This window comes from Cyclopterus lumpus, chromosome 15, assembly GCF_009769545.1.
Source record: "Cyclopterus lumpus isolate fCycLum1 chromosome 15, fCycLum1.pri, whole genome shotgun sequence".
NCBI classification, from domain to species: domain Eukaryota; kingdom Metazoa; phylum Chordata; class Actinopteri; order Perciformes; family Cyclopteridae; genus Cyclopterus; species Cyclopterus lumpus.
The window spans coordinates 10,360,447-10,381,112 of record NC_046980.1 but is presented as its reverse complement, the minus strand read 5'-3'; the positions used below and the strand labels follow the sequence as shown (position 1 = coordinate 10,381,112).

General features: G+C 38.9%; 1 protein-coding gene across 2 annotated transcripts in view; it reads left to right on the top strand.

The window, feature by feature from the left end:
* The first annotated feature begins 440 nt into the window (after positions 1 to 440).
* The window catches only part of LOC117744319 (protocadherin-15-like), a 190,660-nt gene continuing 170,434 nt past the window's right edge, over positions 441 to 20,666 (top strand). For both annotated transcript variants that reach the window (XM_034552518.1, XM_034552517.1), the window contains exon 1: positions 441 to 774. The gene's annotated coding sequence lies outside the window, so the exon portion shown is untranslated. The remainder of the gene's footprint in view (positions 775 to 20,666) is intronic.

The window sequence follows — 20,666 nt, the reverse complement described above, 5'->3', positions numbered from 1 at the left end:
CTCCCGAGTAGAATAACAATGTGAGAAAGAAATCACATTTCTGCCACCAAATGATATCACAAAATATAATCACAGGGAGTGTGTCCCTGAAATCAACATGTCGTCATCGGCCCTAAATCCGGTTCCAGCGGACTGAATATGACATTTTGGGAATCCCTGAGTGCGGATACAGCTCCTTCGGAACAACTTCGGGTGGCGCCAGAGCGCAAGAAAAGATGGAGAGAAAGGGGGGGGGGGGGGGGGGGGGGGGGGACAACCGACACAACGACCGTCTTAATCTGCCCGGTGAATCGCGTTGTGGCTCCGGCGGTCTCTCCACGTCCCCCCGGCTGTATGATGTGTGAATCTGTTCAGCGGGTGGTTGGATTTGCCACCTGTCAGCAAATGGTGAACGGACTTCCTCGCTGAAGACCGACCGGGACACCTCTCACTTTTTTTTTTTTTTTTTTGTCATCGGAAGAAAAAGAAGAAAAAAAAAAACGTTCACATTATTTTGTCCAGGCTCGCCCTGCGTTTAGAGAAATGAACGCGGAAAAACTTTATGTGCCCGGCTGCGCAAGAGAAGTGAAGTGACAGTGGGTGAGATTATACACGGAGTCTCTGAGCTCCCCTCTTGCTTTGAAGATTAGAGGGTTGTCGACGTCTGAAGGACATTAAGAACTGGATTAGGTATTGTGCGGTGTAACCTACTTCTCATCACTCCTACATCTTGTCCTCTGAATATTTGCGCAATGACCTTTGGTGCACTTGGAATACAGCGGGTGCGTCCGTGAGGTAAGGTAACATTTTTACCGTGAGGTTATTATAATTTTTTTTTTTTTTTCTGGCTGTTGGGTTTAATTACATTATGTCAAGTTGAGGCAGAGAGTTTAACATCCATTCTGAGCATATATACCAGTTGGCGTAAAGACGTCCTTTATCGGAGTCTGTTACGCACACAGGTGCCATCGCAATCTCTTTGAATAATATCATTTTAATTACATTCATTCATTAGACAGGCGTGGTGTCAGTGGAGTGTTATGCCTCACGTCGTATGGCTCTAGGGAGCGTGCATTAATTAGTATTGCACACGCTCAACACGTCAGCGTGCTCAAGCGCCGCTCCACACGCATGAAGATGAAATCTGCAGAATGTGCACCAAGTCAGAGCTGACCAACACTGCTTTATGTTTGGCAACAGGGTGAAAGCTGCCAGACAAATGTCTCGACCTACTTTAAACGGGGCATTGAGAATGATTTCGGTGTGAACTCCCTTTTCCCTCGGAGTGCCACTATTTATGGTACGTGTTTGATTTCGGATCGTCATTTTTAGCCGATGGAGACGTCTTTCTCGGCATAATAATGATTAATGAAACCCCGAAGAGCATGGTATTTATTCTGCGGAGAAGAACATCTACATTTTCATAACGTCTCACGGACAGAGCTTGACATATTTTACGATTAGGTGAATTAATAATGCAGTAAATCCTTCGAAAACACTGAGTTGTTGAACTTCCGGTGATCTGGATCTCCAAACTGAGGGCACATAAAACATCATCGTTTTATTACACAGCATATCAATGCATTGTCTCATACCTTGAACTTCAGTCTATCGATCTCCACTGTATAATAGCAAGCAACTGAAGGACAAGTGTACACGCACAAAAGCCATTGTAATTAGTGTAGTACTGAGTGGCATGCATAAAGAAACCTATTGTGCATCAATATGTTCACAACATGTCATGGTTAAACTTGACATAGCACACACACACTTATTGACGATCTTAATTTGACTGTATTTCTATTATTGTATGTTGCTGCAGATGGATGCTTAACAAAGCAATCTCATTAATTTAAGTGGATTAATTCAGTGGAATGAAATGTATTGATATAATAGTATGTGCATTGTGCAGCTTATAGTAAGCAGCAAGAAAAACTAAAAGAGTTTTCATGGTACTCAATTCTCTCTTGTCTATATGATATTTTATTCAATGCACTACAGTTCCCAGCAGCCACAGGTTTGGTATAGTGCCCTGGAACTGTGCAGGGAACACTGTAAAAGCATTGTTACAGGATGTCTTCATCTGTCGAGGTTTGGACCACTTCTATCCAGAGGCTCACATTTGGGAAATGAGAGCTGAGGAGTAGCGTGGCTCTAGGCAGCCAGACTCCATTGATATTCTGCCTGTGTCCTGCTCCATAGGCAGCCCATTGTCATGGCTCGCTCAGTGGGAACGCGTCTGATGATTGAGGGGTATATGCAAGAGGGTTGAAAGCCAGCTCGGAAAAGAAACTAAAGGTTAATTTGCTGAAGGGTAAAGATATGTCCCCACAGGAAAGGCCGATAGCGGGACGTGTGAGAGTTGCATAGCGATGTCAAATGTGAAAAAAAAAGTAATTGAATGATCATTTTGTTGTAATTTAATTGGATGGTTTAGTTGGAATTCCACACCCATACTAATTGGTTTCTTTTTGTTAACTTCTACTTATTTTTTTAAGAGTTGAATTGCAATCGGAAAGATGCATACACGACACAATCAAACCTGCTTCTTCAGAACCCCCATGGCCTTTTTTTTTTTTATGTTCTCTAATTGTGCCCTAGCTGGCATTTACCAGCGGTGCAGGTGGATGCCGAGTTTCAAAGGGTTCAGCTTCCCCAATGTCAGGCGCCACACTGGGCGTCCACTCAGCCCTAGAAGATTCATGGCCAGCCAAGTAGAGAGATTTATCCTTTTAAGTGCATGAAATTGCGCTGCTCTGCAGTATGCCGTCTATAGGGCCGATGAGAATAAAGAAGTAAGAGGAGTCGCGCTATAGAAAAGTAGTGAGCACTAATGGCTGCCTGTGCTCTGTGTCAGCATGAAGTGACACGGCCGTGTCGCCACGAGGGAGGAACAAATAAATTCCTCTGAGTCGCAGAAGTAGAAGTAACTTTTAAAGACTTCCATGCCTTGCAGCAGTTGGATTGCACTCCGCTATAAGCATTGATTATTTTTCTTCACTGTTTAGTTATTTACATGTCCAAATGTGCACTTTGTGAAACTCATTATTGACTTACAACTTAAATGGCCAATAAAAAGTACATCTATCATGAATTGATTGATTTTTACTTTTGTTGAAAGGATTCCACCTCATTGAAAACAGATTAATTCAGATCGTGCATGGTATATCTCTTAATGTGGCATATTTATATATTACATACTGTACATGTTTGGCTTTTGAAACTCAATGGCAACAAATTATAGTTGTATTTCTACTACTGCAACAAGACTAGTACATTTATTATAGTCATTAAAAAATGACATGTAATTATAGATCAACCAAATTAAGATGAATATGAAAACACAGTAGTTTAGTTGCATGGGTTGCTATGACCTATAGATCGAGAATACAACAGAGAATATGACATTTCATCTGCTTGATCCTGAGGTGGTGTTAATTCATAGCCAAAAGCCTCCGCATTGGGTCTTAGGGCTCCACTAACCATCGTAGCTGACAGCTGGAGCACAAATCTGTGCCCATGTTCCCACTCCCACTGAAGCATGAAGGGAGAAGATTATTTCATATAAGTTATCTCAGCGTGGCAACACCAATAGTCTCAACATTTACGGGAAAGGAAACTTGATTAAAATATGAAAAACCATGCATATGGAGGCACTGCAGATCTTTTCGTGGTGCTTTCCTATACTCGTTTTTTCTTTTCTTGTCTCTCTCAAACACAACAACCCCCTTTTCTCAAATGTTTTGTTTATTCTTCACCTTTTTTATGAAATAATTATTCCACTAACTGCGTGTGCTTTCACCCTCTAGTTGGGTCTGAATGTGGACTACAGTAACTACTGCTGACTGGGCGGCAGCGTTTTGGGAAGAAAAGTAAAAAAAGTTTTAAAATGTGATTATGTTATGTTTGGAAATGCTAGGCTTCTAATTGTTGTCAACAGTGGAACAAGAGTGCTCATTAGCTGCAAGTATGTATATGTTTGTGCAAGCCAATGTGTTTCCTCCATATGAAACTCTCAACAGATGCGTCTGTGTAATAAAGAAGCTGCATAATAATGTCTCCTCTTAATTAAATTGCCCATTTTGATAAGAGTGTCAAACTACAATACCAACCGGCCAATTACACCAGCTGCAAAAGCTAACAATGAGCATTTATCATGCAGTTGATATTTGAACCTTTTGCCCTTTGACTCAATCATTAGATGGAGGCTGAATGCTGTTGGTTGTTTATTTAGGCTTCAGTTTAAGTCCATCTAATGAACCAGTACATCAGTAAGTTAACATCGAGTGTCATCTCCCTCTAGCATTTGTTCGTGGACGGAATTCATTATTTTTCATATTTGCTGAAGAAATCAATGATGGCTCAAGTTTTGAAGGGGAAACTGTGTGAGAGAAGCAGATCTGCAGACTATTTACATCTATAATGTGTAAGGACGTTAGTAAGAAACCATATGTTTGCTGATTGAATTTCTATTAACATTAATTAATATTCACCCCAGCTCCAAATATATACTGCTGTACAAAAAGTAAATAGAGAGGAGGGATGTGAATGATCATACTATGACAATAGCTTGACTTAACATGGCTGCACCATTTGAAAGTGTGCACTGATAACAGCGGCCATGTTTTAATTTCACACTTGAGCAAGAGTATTTATCTGTGGCTGGCGTGTCAGAATATGATATTATATTCTGTATCTTTACCATACAAGGCGATTGCATGGACCCTCTGTGCCCTTGCATCTTTATGCACTTTAAGATTATTTGATCAGAAGAATATTGTGAAACATATTACATAACAAAATACCAAATTATATCACACACATTAAAAAAACATCAAGACCCAAGGCAACCTGCCTGTGAAGGATTTTAGTCTCGGAGGGATGAATCCATGAAAGCATATAAGATCCCCACCCCCAACTCAACAATAAAACATCTGCAAATTCTCATGCTATCTATCTCTCTCGTGAACACACACTCCAACACACACACAGAGTATCGCATACGCAGCTCTGCTTCAATATCTATTTCCAAGCCTAAAAATAGTAAGATAAACACCATGGAGCTCTGAGGCAACCACAGGTGGCACGATATGGAATCTCAGGGAGACATTTAATTGATTATGCGTTAGGTCGTGGATAAAAAGCTATTTGGGTATTTCTTTACAGTGTGTGAAGTTTTCTGAAAACAATCGGACTCTTGAAGCCTTGAAGCTCAAGGTAGCGTCAAAAGTAGCTGAGGAGAAACATTTGGCCTTGTGGTGGCTCAAGCAACCTCTTCTCAAAGACTCAGTTTAAATTAACAGAACGAACTGTGAGAGAAGTTAAATATGCACAAATAATTGAGACATGTAGTAAGAATATCAACTCCAACTGGTTGATTGACCGCCAATCTGATTTGTGATATTTTTGTAATCGATGCTATTTGAAACTTATGAATATAATAAAATAATCTAACTTGTATAGTATGAATGCATATAGTACACCAATGGATAACACTGTAACATACATTTAATTGTTATATTAAAACATGATTAATAACAATGTTAGGACAGGGCATACTGTTCCATTCTTTTGGTGTATAAATACTGAATTAAATCTCACTGGGCATTGGAATTGCTCTACGAACATGAAGGAGATTGGGATAGAGATTCATAAACTGAGATCATGTCTGATCTATATCAGACATGTCATTAAAAAATTACGCCATTTTTGTTCCCTCTTCAAAGGAACAGACTTTCAGAGCACCATAAAAGATGAGGTCTGATTTTTGTTGTGGTTGGAGCACCTGTCTGTCTGAATAAGCTGTAGTTTGTGTGGGGCTTTAGCCTAAAGGTACTGTTCATTTTATTAACTTTTTTTTTTCTTAGTCCTGTGTCAAAAGTCAAGTTTTTTATCACATGCAGTCAATCTCCAACTCTTCCTTTTTGTGTCATTGTTAACTTAAACTGAAGTTAAGGTGCCGCTGTAGTCCTGATATAGTGCAGCATAGGACATAATACTGGCATGAATTGAAAATATTTATATATTTATTTAAGTTTGTAATATTTCCTTGTCTTTTTTTGTCAACTAAAATACAGAATGAATACTTAAAAAAAAAAAGTTTAATTAGATTTTAGTCTTTTTTAAACAATATAGCATTTTGATACAGTCACAGTTAGTGTTATAGTGAAAGTCTAGTGACATCATCTTAGTAAGTAGTTTTTAGAGCCAGACACACAGTTGATTTGGGATTCATGTGATCAGAGGGCAGTGATATTAGAAGTGGAGTTTTGTCAGCAACGCTATGACAACTAATGTTTGATATTGTCACCAAGGTTTAAAAGCATTACGTTTTAGTAGGAGAGGTGCAAGGGAAGTCATATTTTCAGTTGTCAAATCCTCCAGATGTGATAGTCAAATACATGCAAGGAATTGTCAGAAAGACCCACTCAGGTTTTCATCATACAGAATCGACGAGGCACCGTGTCAGGTGAATCCTGGACCGTGCAGCGTACTGAAATTGATTTGCATACATTAGTTATGTGCGGGAGTTTGTCAGCTGGATATGGCTCGGGCTAAACCAAAATCAAAATATGGAAATTCCACTTTTGTTGGTTAAAAGCGGCTCACCTAATAAGCAAATGGGAGACAATAATTAGTCTGCTATCCTTCAGAAACGTCCTCCCGGTTCATTTTGAAGAAACGGGAACATTGCGATATAGAAACTAAAAAGAAACAGTACAAAACAATAGGCAATGGAGGCTGAATACATTTAGTCTTTGTTGATGAATATTTAAGTATAAATGTGGGCAATGTCATTAACATATTTTTTTTATAGTTTGCTCTGGGCTGGAAAACATATGCACTTTTACAAAATTAATTCTTTCAGCAATGCAAACATAATACAATGGGTCTCTGACCTTGTATGATTTACAGTATATTCCAATTAAATAGGGCACATATTACAATTTTGATGTCATGTTTTTCAAGAGGAAACGATTATATGAAAACAATACATAGTTTAACGTATTTTCTGAGTTAGTTAGCAGGTAGTCAAATAGCCTACAAGCAGCTGAAAATAATCTTATTGTGGCTTTCAGTACATTGCAGTCTTGTTGTAATCCATACATCATGGATGTTTATTCCCCATGCTGAAGAATAAAAGGGCTAGCTGATGTTTAAAATTCATTGTCAAATGTCAAAACCCTTCATGTCTGGTTCGTCTGGTTTTTCAATTATAAAATCTTCAAAAGCTAATTTGATGACTTACAGTCATGGTCTGTGATTTTACAGTCAGTGTGATGAAGATCAATTTTGAATTGATTTCAGGGGGCGGTACAACGGCAACATGTAAAACCTCAAACACACAAACCCACACTGTCAACAAAAAGAAAATAAATGCCACTGTAACATTCATTGGCAGCAGCAAAACTGCAACAGCTATAAGTTTCTTCGACACGTCAATATTTCCCGTTCTGAAAACTTCGGTTAAAGTTGGTTTATCAATAAAAGCTAATTGTAACAACGGAAACCGACTTATCAAATGTTCATGGTGTTCATGAAGCATGTGACATAAACATCCAATGAACCTCCTCTAAAGAGAGTGATGGGGAGACTGCAACGTTCTTTACATTAATACATGAAACGCATATAAAATGCTGTATTTCCATCATGTTTTTTACTGGCTTGATGCTAAAATTTATGGACAGCCTATTAATCAAGTGATATGCAGTGCAGGATGGGGCAAGCGTCCGTCCGGTCCATCTATTCCATCATCGGCCTTTTTTCATCGTTGCACTTTTTCTTTGTTGACTTAGCAAGCCTTGGATTTCAGAATTGATAGTGGCTTTTAACTTCAAACTGTGAGTGACTATACAGGAGCTGAAGTACATACTCTGCTGAAGGATTTTAGATGTAATGGCTGTCAGACCTCTTTGGCAAAAAGAAAACTTATACTTTACTGCTTTCGCACTCAATGTGTTTTTAGTTTTTAGTTGTTTGAACAAACTGCTAAATGCTGCGACAGAAATAGTCTCAAAAGATCGTCCAGCGGGAGAGTCTCGATCTATTTCTCTGCATGAAAACAATATCCAACTGTTAGCTGCATGCAGAGAAGGACTTCTTAGCATGTTTCTTTTTATAAGTTTCATCTTCATTAATCATTCAACAGAATCACAGAATTGTTATCACTTTGATTGTAGGTCCACAAAAACCCAACTTATTTATTGAATTTTGTCTAAAAAGAGCAACCAAAAAGATCTAAATGTTCAAGATGGCGATATGAAATTGCTCAATACGTATTTCTGAGCATCACTGTGCTTCCACACGGCTCTCAACATGGCGACTGCTGAGCCTGTGGCTAACAGCTAATGGTGCTAACAGTGCTGATATAACTTATTGTGATGAGGAGCCTTTAGTCTGATGTTGCTTTCAGCCGCAAGTGAAAAAACTAAATCGAATTACACCATAGGTCCTTGAGATATGGATTATTGATTGGATGATTCAAGGGCACTTTTTTTGTGAGGTTTTGTTTGTCTGAAGCATGATTCTTTTTCTGTCACATTGTTCTATGAAATGCCATAACGTAAAAATAATGTGTCCTTTTGTTCTGCCTTCCCAAAGCAAAGCCTTGGATGGAATATTAATCCTAGCATAGTGACTGAAAAATGAATTCCCCATTCATCATAAGAAGAGGACATCATTGTTTTGATGTCTACTGATAATCAGGTCAGATGAAGTAGAGCTTGACTTTATCAAAACCAATGTAGATCCTCATCTATAACACGTAATCCATTAGTCGCCCAACAATGAGCAGACGCCACAGCTTCCTGCTGTGATTTTGAGAAGCACTTTGATACTGTACATTTTCCACTCGAGGAGACTTTTCAAGTTATACACTTTAGGGTTTCAAGATAATTGCTTAGAATACAGTGTGATTTATATTTAATTCATTCATTCTTTGTGTTTTTGGCAATGTGCATGTATCTGTGTGAGTGCGTCAGGTCGGGTGACACTCACATTAATAATGGCTGTTAAGAAAGAGACAGATGGCAAGGATCCAATAATACTTTTAAGTGAAGACAGAAAATCTACATATTTGGAAACGGTTGCCTACTTCACCTTGTTCTTTACCTGCAATTCACTGACTTCAACCATTCAACTCTGCTGTTTTATTTCAGGTTTTGCTCGATGTTTCAATCTGGATGTAAATAACCAAGATATTTTACAATTGAAAATAGTCCTAGAAATTCTGCACCCAAGAAGCTGTAAATTTCATTTTTTACCAGAACCGAGGAAAATGCATCTCGATTTTTCATTCCTTCATTTTTCAAAGAATCTTGAATCATTGAAGGAGGTTTGTGCCCGTGTGTGAACCCGCTTGTGGAGTGTTCATTGGAGAGAGTCACAAAGTGCAACCTGTCAATTAGGGGCACCGTCACCTAATTTAACCTCTCGCTCAGTTACTGGAGACGCTTGTTGAACAGCTTGTAAATACCAGAGTACATGTCTTGGAACGGAAAAATGTGAGTCCATGACAGAATTTTCAGCTTTAAACGTCTATAATACGTACAGACGGCTTCTGAAAGGGAAACATATAATTAGATACTTATTCTCAGGAGAGGAAAACTGTAATAATCCATATAAGAAAAAGAACACTGCTGTGTCTGACTGTTGCGTTGCACTTAGAGACATTCGGTCAGTGGGTTGCAATTTCTGACAGATTGTTGGTCGACTGTGGTGGTTTTGTGGAGGTGCAAAGTTTCTGAGCGATCTCGGCTCCATTAGCAATACCATAAATCTTTGTGATCATACAGCATTGCAGCAATATTTTTGCTTGTCCAGTATACAGCCTAGCCTATATTTACTTATTTTCTTTGCATTGAAATGACAATTTATCATGAAATTCATCCGAATCATAATGTTTAGAATATATCTATTCCACAGTTGTTTTTGTTCATCTCCATCTTAATCATATGATTTAAGGTATGTTAGGGCTATCTCTGTCGGCAAGCCCTGCCAATTTAGAGCGTGCCAGAATCCCCACTTTGAGCAGCGTCCAAAGGGATGTTGGACATTTACGCTTTCAAGTGGTTCCTCATTCAACTCGTATGCTGAGCGCACCAGGTGCGTTCACAACTGTGTCTGCTCGACAAGGTAGATGAACTGTCATGGTCGGTGTTGTAACATAATGCCTGTGGTGGGCATTTCAAGGCAAGCTGCAAGGTTTCCTCTAGAACAAATCTATTTCAACTTTTTGAGCACCACAGTACCACTGTCTTTAAGGAAAGACACTTTTTTTAAAGGTTTTTCCTCTCTTTGAGCGATAATCACTGTGGTCCCTAGTCCACACTGCTTTTCCCTTATTTTGACATTTTATATCAAATATTTCATTAATCCAGCCTAGCAAGGAGCTGAAAACACTGTTTGAACATGACAGGCTCAAGGGGATGAGGAGGGATGGTCTTTTAATGAAGTGGACAAGGTTTTAGCTTGGGAAAATGAACACGAGCTAAGAGTGGGAATTACTTCTCTGTCGCTTTGAAGTTAATGTGAGAGCCTCAATTAAATTGAAAAAAGGGTCTTATTTTTCTGCACTTCGCTCTGCTTAGCAAAAATCCTTAACCTTTTGCGTACCTTTTGCCCACGTGCCATGGATGTCAATGCTTCTCCATCTTGTTTTTTCACACTGCAATATGAGGAATTTGTTGCTTTTAATGTGTGTGGGTTATGACAGAGAGAAAGACACTTACTGTGGCATGCTATTTTACACATCATGGCTCTGTTCTGTTGGCAGGTGTCATGTGTTATGAGTGAATCCTCTTCTAGTGTCACTTGTGATTGACATCAATATGTAAATGCATATGGTGAAGGCCCATTATCGTACCATTGAGTGATGGCACATTCAATCGACACAAATAACTTTTAGGTTGAGTGAATTAAGGTAATTTTCCTCCATATGAGAGGATAAACACTTTTCTTGCTCCAGGGATTGGAAATGCAGATTACCAGAACAGTCACAGAAGTAAAAAAACATAAACATAACAAATCTTATTTGCAAAGAACATCTTACTTACCGTAATCCAAATGTGCGCTGTTGCTTTGCAACACATTATATGCATGCCTTTTGAGGAAAACACATTATTTGCATATAACTGACATATATATAATATATACATTTAAAATTAACATTGTGTGCTCCCAGTCAGCAATTCAGCAGATTCTACAGTATAAATAGAGATTTACAGATATCGCTCGAGACTTGGCACAGAATTAAATGCATATTACAATAACAATGGATTTAGTTAAACATCAGATCTCTTTCCATCTGAATAACCCTCAAACTGCATCTTGTGTATTTCTGATGTGATCTTACGCCAGGCAGTGGGCTGAGAGCTCATGCTGAGAATGTAACAGACTCACTCTGAATTACTAGTGACGCATTTTTTTAAAACGAAAATGTGGGATGACTGGAGACAAAAAAGGCAAATCAAGACAGGATTGTTTTCCAATTACTTCAGATGTATTTCATACAATGGAATTAAATGGAATTAGAGAAGAATTGGGCAGTAAAATGAACTGTAAACTGCGGTGCTGTCACATAATGAGAGAAACACTAACATAATGTGTAGCAGATGCACAATTTCTTTGCAGAGGGTTTTCCCAAGCGGCAGTGCAAGGACTAACATGTTCAAGCAGTAAAAACCTCTGTCATGTTTCGTTATGGTTTAAATTGAGTTGTTTCTTGCAGTTATGCATCACTGAATGAGTCATTTTGAACATTACCAACCTCATGGCAGTGGACTGCAATGCACAGGACCATTTATATCTCTTTCATTGCAGTAGTCAATTGAAGCTTCATTGCTGTAGTTCTTCTGAAAACGTCTAACAGTCACATTTCCACTTTCCATTGGCTATGTTCTTGTCCTAGTCGTTTCATACTTTCTGCTCTGAGAAGGACATCTACTAGAGAGAGGAGCCCAAATTAAACCTTTTGCCAGAATGTGCTTTTCTCTTGTCTCATCGCCCACCTCCTCCCTCACCGGTATACCTCCCTTCTGAATTCTCCTGACAACTCTGATAACACCAGGTGCTGGAGGCCTATTTATACACCAAAACTTCCATTTGCATCCAAAAGCCAGTTGGCAAGCACAATCACCATTTTAATAACACCCACAACAGGGTGTTATTAAAAAAGGAATTAATTAGTACAAGTATTTCCTCAAGTTTGACGACATTTATGCAGCGGGCAGGCTGAGGGAGCAAATGTCTAGATAACCTTCCATCCCATCCTGAAGGTTATCACTTTCCAGAGCAGTGTTAGAATATCTTGCAGGTCCGATTACAATTTCACGACCAATTACGCTCTCTCCCACTCATCATCCACTTAGTATCGTCGCCCCTAGATTAAGATGAGGATTTGTACTCCTATTAGAACTGAACCTTCCTGTCCTCATCCTTCTTACTTTTCACTCAGACAAATAGAGCGGTACCTACTGTCTTATAAACTCTCAATTATATCACTGAATGCTTCAGAAACAGATTGTTAGAAATAAGGCATCTTGTTTTCGCTGAACAACAAAGTCTTTATTAATTAATCTGACAATTTGTTGAGTTATGCAGTTAAACACACAATGCTATGAAAAATATTTTTCCTTCAGACAACCAGAACAATTAACTTCTCAACCTCGTTTGCAAAGATCAAGGGGGAGATAACACACTGTTATGTTTCCACTCATCTAAGGGATGACATTTACCCACCTCCCCCTAAATAAAAATCATATACCATAGGCGTAGCCTTTATCAAACTAACAGACAGTGACATTTAAGAAAGTGCCGTGTTGCACTTGTTTGCGCTTGTAAGGCTGACGGCAAAGAGGCTTCCGCTCAGCTCGAGGCTTCATTAATGGTTTTCGGAATGTGGAAAAAATAGGGCCTGCAGGATTGTGCAGTAAGCATACACACCTTGTATTGTACGTAAATTAGCTGTGAAATGTGAAGTTGTGCTGATGTAACGTTTTAATTGAAACCCTCTCGTTCTCACTTTTAAGGTGGGCTAAATAAACGGTTGTTTTTCTTTACGTAACCAAATAGAGCATGGCAAACCCCCAGAATAACAAGTAAATCATAGATCATGCTAGTCATCAGCAGTCATTCACTTTGTCAGCCCATGTCAGCTCTTTTTTCGGGGTTGCTGTAGGCTGGAGTCCTGCTCAGAATTTATTGCCAGTCCACACCTTTACAACTGTACAATATAAATGAGTTTGTATCCGGCACATAGTCCATTTTCTATGCTCCTGTGCTCCTAAAAATGTTCCCATTTAGCAGCTTTTGTTTCTTACCATATTGGGCAGTATGATAGGTTATCCAGCACAATTGGACATGTCACCCGAGGTTATCGATGTTTTGCTTTTTGACCTTAAGTTCATGTGGTAAAACTCAGTCTAGTGCAAGAGAAATCGCCGTGGTTTATTTACGTTTATAGTTTCCTGTGATCGATTTTCATTTGCAGAACGCAGAGAAAAATCTAGGCCACCTCTGGAAAAGGCCAGAAATGCTTCAATGAGCAATCAATGGCCAGCATTCCTCTTTTACTGGAAGTGTTTTTGTAGACACGCCAGACATATACATTGAGCACTTGTATTTTACACAATGTAGTGCTCAAACATATCAAACCCATGTTTTATGTTGAAGTTTAGGGCACAGCACCACGTGAACGTCTAATGGCTTTGTCTGTATTATTTAATAGCAGGTAAAACCGAGGTCTTGTTTTGGCATGAACCTACATGGTAATCAGAAAATCAAGACACTGGCATACAGACTTCTTGCCGTTGGCTTTTTAATGGTATATTAAGCTTTTTTAGCACGGTGGTGGTTTATAATTACCTGTAAAGAAAGGTCAATGATAATTACTACTAACATAATCACTATCCATGATTGATAATCTTCGTTCTCTGGTTAAAATGGTAAAAATTCCTTATTATGCATTTAAAATGGGCCCACATGCAATTCAAATTACCATTTATCTGATTTCCATCTGACAGGGACATTCAATACACTCCCTTAATTAAATCATATTCTTGTAAGGCAATGTTTATACTGATTATTACAGCTATCATGTTAATAACTTCAATGGATAATCTTGTGATCTTCTTTGAAATTAATCACATAACGGGGGTAAGCATAACATGAGTTGGTTACTTTTTACAACATCAAAATGGTTCATTTAGATGTCGCCAGAAAGTAAGTAAACTATATGAAATCCTAAGTTTCTCCAGCCACACCAGCAATTCTAGCATGCTGATGATAGGCAGGTATTACGTTATCTATGCTCATCATCATGGTGTGCTGTGCTAATTGGCATTGCACACAAAGTACAGCCCAAACTAATTTGGTCAGACATCAAAGTATGACAATAAGTGAAATGTTCACCTTATAATGACGTTGGATGTAAAGATGAAGGATTGCCAAAGTTATTACAAATTCATGGCAATCTGTCCAATAGAGATATTTCACTCCAAACACCACCACAAATGTCAACCTTCATGGTGATGCTGGAGAAAAGGTCAGAAGATCATCAAAGTCGGTAGATTCTATCCTCCGGAGACCATGTATGTTCAATATTTAATGGAAATCCATCCAATAGTAGTTGACTGACCAAGCCATGCTGTTGACACGACATCAAATAATTAATTGGGACTAAAAGATAAATGAAACCAAAGCCACAACAAGACTACCTGTACCATCTTCTCAACACAAAGTATCAGAATAAACAAAAGGTGTTGCTGGGGCAGGGAAGGAGACAGTAACCTTTAGTGTTCCCGACCTCTTCAACAATCGGAACAGGCAAAGTGCATCTAAGAAAGTTAAGAAACTCCACAAAGGACCAACAGGGGGACCACATAGTACTTATTAATCTTTGAAATAACTCTTTGTTTACAACTTAGTTCCGTTTCTTTCAGTGTTTTGTTTCTGCACTTGTCATCTGTGTACTGGAAGCAGGAAAGCAAACAAGCAAGAGCTCAAGTAAAAGAGCCACACTTCCTTGTAAAAAGCAATTAATACCAATGAAGTCCCTCTTCCCACTCTGATTCCTTCTAGGCTTTGGCCACACATGCCTCTAGATTTACAGTAAGTGAATTATCAGGCAACCCGTGTGAACTTTACTAGTTTGTAGGCAATTCAGAGCTGTTACAGGTCTTTAGATAGAACGCTCGGAGTGCAGTGTGAGTGAGACCTTCAGCTCAAACCAGAGCCCTCAAAATGTGTTTCCTAGACTCTGGACAACAGCCATCATTGATCATCGCTGTGCTGAAATAGATAAGATGAAACTCAATACATTGCATTAGTCTTTTGTACTGGCTGCCTGATCGACTGTGCGGTTTAATGGCATCTTCTGTAATTTCCTGGATTAAATGGAAATACCTTGTTCCCTTTCTATCTCTCATAATGCTGCCTCTCATTTACTGAGTCTGTCCGTCATTCTGTGCCAAAGCGGCAGTTTGAATGTGGCTGTTTTTTCACTCGAGAGCATCTCAATGGCTTTTACTGTCCATTATAGCACATCAGCAATGACACGTGTTAATAATAAGGAATAGCTCAGCTTAATGGCTAACAGCAAAGGTCTAGGGCTGTCAGACTACGAGTGTCACATGCTGAATTAATTTATAAAGGGGTGCTGCTTTTTGCACCATGTGCTGACGGTGCTGATAAATTATCCCTTTTAAAAGGCATGTGGCATGCTGTATGCAGGGTGACTGCATGTGTGTACAGGTTGTTTTTTTGTATGTCAGTGTGATAACAGCTATCATAATGTAAGTAAACAACCAGTCACTGTTGAACAAAACATCTGGCATAGATGATTCTTCATTAAGTCAACATGTTATAATGTTGTGTTACAGAAATACATAAACAAGCCATACCCGTGCAGATGTTCCTGTTATACCCAAACCCATCCATCTTTACAAAGATGCATCAACCAACCAGTAGGAGTTGCAAGTGCAGTGTCAAGGGACTAATCCCTCACTGGCTTCCCCTTTCTGGAACACTAACAGTAGGTCTAATGTTTTTTGGATGATAATTGGAGTGAATTCCCTTGTTTTTGCATTGAGTTGTTATAGGTAAACAAATACACACACAGTTAGAAGTGGTTCTATCCAAGTGCCGAGCTAGGTGTGCAGCTGGTGCTCTAATTGAAGATGTTATGGTCTTATACAAGTTTAGTTAGTGTATTTTTAGGAAGGACAGATGCTCACTTCTGAATTGCTAACTACCTTTGCTGTCTACAATATTTAATTAGCATCACCCAGACTTAATAAATCCTTAATTGTCAAGCAAAGCAATGCACCCTACTAGTATTTGTAAGAATGTTTTTTTTTTTTTTTTTTTTAAAGTTAGAAAGGGAATAGTAAGATAACAGGTATTTTTTTTCCACAAACCTCCCTGTCAGGCTAACATTGGAGTTTTTAGGTCAAAGAGCTTGAGATGAGACACTGCTTGATAGATTACACTCGGGGAAAACAATGTTGCCTGTGTTGGTGGCCAAAGCCATCCACTTTCAAGCTGCGCTGTTACTGAGGTATGCATGGTTGGATTGAGTAAGTTGTTAATCATCAAAAATGTTGTCCAACATCAGACTGCTGGTAGTGAAATGCTTTTAACAACCAAATGTAACAGGAAAATATAATATTTCATTAATGCGTTGACTGAGCCATTACATATTAGAAAATCGCTCGGGACATGGAAATGCAGCACATCAGCTACCAGCATGTTGATTCATATGCTTTACTGTGTAGATAACGTTGAATCTGTTGATCTCATGCAGGGCTCTCAAGAGCCAGAGCAGTACAGTAGATACTTTAAGTACAGTGTTGACAACAAACACACCTTGTTATTGCTGAGGATGTTTTTTTTCAGCTGCATTTCTTCATTGACTGTTTCATTGGTAAGTGCTGCTTCTTTATCTCTCCCTCTCATGTCTTCACAAGCTCTTGTCTCTCAGGACAGATGCACAATGATACATATGCATACTAAAGAAGCATTCTAATTTATTTGTCATGTCCTTTTTTTATGAATATTAGGTCCTACTTTAGTCAATAGCTTCCACTGTGTGGCTAATATCTAAAGATTCACTGATATATTACATGTATTAGAAGGCAGAGTTTTTTAATCTTAGCTTTTGAAAATAATTCAACAAGACATTAAAATCTCTTGAATGCAACATTAATATACATCCGTCCTTTTAAATATCTGCTGAGGTTAAATCAATGTTAATAATTGTTCTTAATGTTAAAAAAAAACAATGGATTTTCCTTGAAAGTTTAGTTTATGAAAATGCATTAGTGAAATTAAAACATACCCACTACAAAACTAACAACCCCAGTTTCGATATATGTGAAAGTCCTTCTTGAATTGTGATCGTATGCATATGTGCAAGTCTTTGTTAACGCTACATGGATTTAATAATGGCCTCTCATTATCATAACAGCCACACTCTGAGACACGTTATTAAGAATGTGGTGGAGCTGTGGGGGGTGACGCTCATGCACCTCATAATTCTTCATTATCTCCATTTCTCTGAAGTAATGCTCTTTCTGTACTTAAGCATGCTTTTTTTTAATCATCAAAACTGAAGTTTAATTTACACATGCACACATGGCTTTAGTATTATGCCTGTAATACCCTATTAGTTCTGTGTGTGTGTGTGTGTGTCTCCCCAGTGTCTCCTTCACCTGCTTTCCATGTGTGTCTCCTGATGTTTCATTCCCTACACCTACATATACAGTATACTCCCCTGCTTCCCCTTGTGAGTTACCAGATTGTCTTTGTAACCCTTGTGTGTGTGTGTAAATGGCCTTCGAGCTATAGTTTCCAGTATTGGTTTTCCCTTGTTTTGTAACTTAAGCTTAAGTAAAAGACTTAGTTTTTTTGCCTCACCTCGACTCCTGTCTATTCCTCTGCTCCTGAGTCTTTGCCCTACCACCCCAAGTGTGACAATGCCAGAAACTCTGAGACTGTTCCCTCTAGAAAAACTGTGTGTTTGGATGTTGGTCTGGTGGATTAATGCAGTGTTTATTTCCTAGCCCAGAATGTTCACATGTCATAACCTTAATTAGGACAACATTATTTCAATAACCTTAACCATACACTGTCTTAAAGACATTTTAGGAACTACTGATAAATACAACTCAACAGTTAGCAGAGCTTAGCATAACGACTAGAATGAAAATACTCCTACCAGCAACCGTAAACTTTTGTTATATAGTTATATCTTGTTAGTTTTATCCATACAAAAACAGATTTAACCTTGATTTCAGTCCGAAGCTAACTAACTATCCTAGCTGCAGTTTCATATTTAATGGACACATATGAGAGTGGTATCGACCTTCTCATCTGATTCTCTGCTGGAGTTTTGTCACTTTACAAAACCCTTCATTTTTTAGTTTTTGGAATGCGGTGACACCTACTAATTGTTATATTAAGGTGTGAGGCCCCAAAACAAGATTGCTTGATGTCTATGGTGGTTGCAGTGGTAGATGAAGACTATTACACTGTGCACTTCATATATTACGAGTTCATGTTCACGATGGCCAAAAAAAGATATCTGCCTCATTATTATTTGGACTATAGGAACCTAAGTAGTTGTTTTAATTTGCTAAATTTAGTAAAAGAAACATCACGGTTTGGCTTAAATTGAAACAAAAATGTATTTGTGAAACGTCAAAAGCTAATGTGATCTACTTCCCTTGCAACATAATTCACTATGCAGTTTCTTTGTATGGGAACGTAATTTCGAGAAGACATGGCCGACTGTGAAAACAACTCCTTGCATTCAAACTCTGTCCGTCTCTTCACTTCTTATTTTGCTCATATTTTCCTTTCCACTCCTTTATTCCTTTGCTGCTCCCCCTCTGCCTTTTCCTTTTTCATGTTCCGTCTCTCACCCTATAATTTCCTTTTCTCTCCCTCTCTCTTGTTCTCTTTTCTTTTCTCTTGTTTCCTTTGAAGTGCTAAACAATGGGAGGCCTTCACTTCCTGTTAAGCCCCTGTGGTCCTCTGGACCACATGGAGGCAGCATCCCACGTATAGTATGACTCATTTCCAGAGAACACGCCTATCTGTGATTGAACCTTGACAACTGTCCATTTTGTGACAGGATGTGTACAAGACTATCAGGGTGTAATTGGAGACCAGAAGATTTGCACGTCAGGGCCCTATTGACCATAATTATTGAGTTTCATTAGTACAGCATGTCAGTGTGGAGGAGAAAGACAATCCTTCCATCGTCTTTGTCTTCCCCCTCCCGTCTTTTGTCCTTGTATGCAGACGCATCCATACAGTGATGAATGCTATTCATTACGAAAGTATGGAACGGGAAATGAAACAAAATGAGTGCTTTGGGAAGCAATCTGTGACTGAGGCATTTACTTTAGTCTGCTGAAGCATCTGAGACGTGTTTATCCACCCCCACATGTTTTCTTGAAGCTATATCTCACAGTTGCTCACATGTTGCTGTATGTGCCTCCTTTTGAAATCGGATACAGCCTCTGCCCTTGACAATTTCCTCTGCTGTTTGTCTCATTCTTACACGCAAATTCCAACACGGCACAATATTCTTTTGTGTGGCCCTTGGTGAATTTCTTGAGTCAGTCTGTCTTAAAGAGCACGCTCTATAATTCACCCTAATGCAAGCAAATGCCTTCATCCTCCTCATATTGAGATGACTGATTCCACATAGGGATTTGCAATGACAACTTGGCGTTTCACATTTATTTTCATGAATCAAGAAAGAATACTATTGAGCTCATACCTTTGTAGGAAAAGCATATGTAGCACATTAGCCTTTTCTCTTCCCATAAAAACCTGCAGTGGGGTTTGTGAAGTATGTGGGTAGAAGATTGCTTCATCCTCAGTGGGATCTGCAGTTTCATCTAATGGCTGTTTAATTTCTTTGATTACTCTAAGGTGAACACGTCTTAAGGTCTCTCCAAGCTGATAGAATTGCATGAATTCGTAGTTCTCTGCAGGTCATTTCACTTCATTAGAAACACAATGTGACAATTGCTGAACCAAAAAGCTACTGACAATGATCTGCAGAAGGTTTGAGAGACGGATGTCAAAATGGTCACTGATAATTGCTTAAAATTTAAACTGTTATTTAACCAGGTGAATCCCATTGAGATTAAAAATCTCTTTTTCGAGTGTAACGTGATGGTTGATGGTTTGTTTGTCCAAATACGTTTTCTTAATTTTCTTCATCATAATTGACAGTGATATTCATGTGCACATTGTTAAGTATGAGGGACTTTGTATGAGAGACTCAACTTATCCAGGATGTAAGTTCTCAATCCTCCTCATATTGAGATGACTGGTGTTTTTCCATTGAATGCTAATGTTAGCATGCTAGCATCCCGAGAGAAATATGACAGATCAGGCCGGAGGCTCTGGGTGTTCAAAGTGACCAAAGGACAGGACTAATAAGTTAAAAAAAGTCTTAAAAGACATCTTAATGGTCGAGCACCGAGCAGCGGCCAGCGCGTAGGGAAGGTCGAGCACTCGCTCCACATCACGTAAACAACTATGGTCACAGCTTCTTGGTCACAGGGCAGCATTTATGCAGGAGGAGCAGAAATGCTCTCTCACCAGGATGCTTTTCCGCTCACGGATACCGTGCTGTGCGCCAGGTGTACGTGCCTGTTTTATGTGCACAG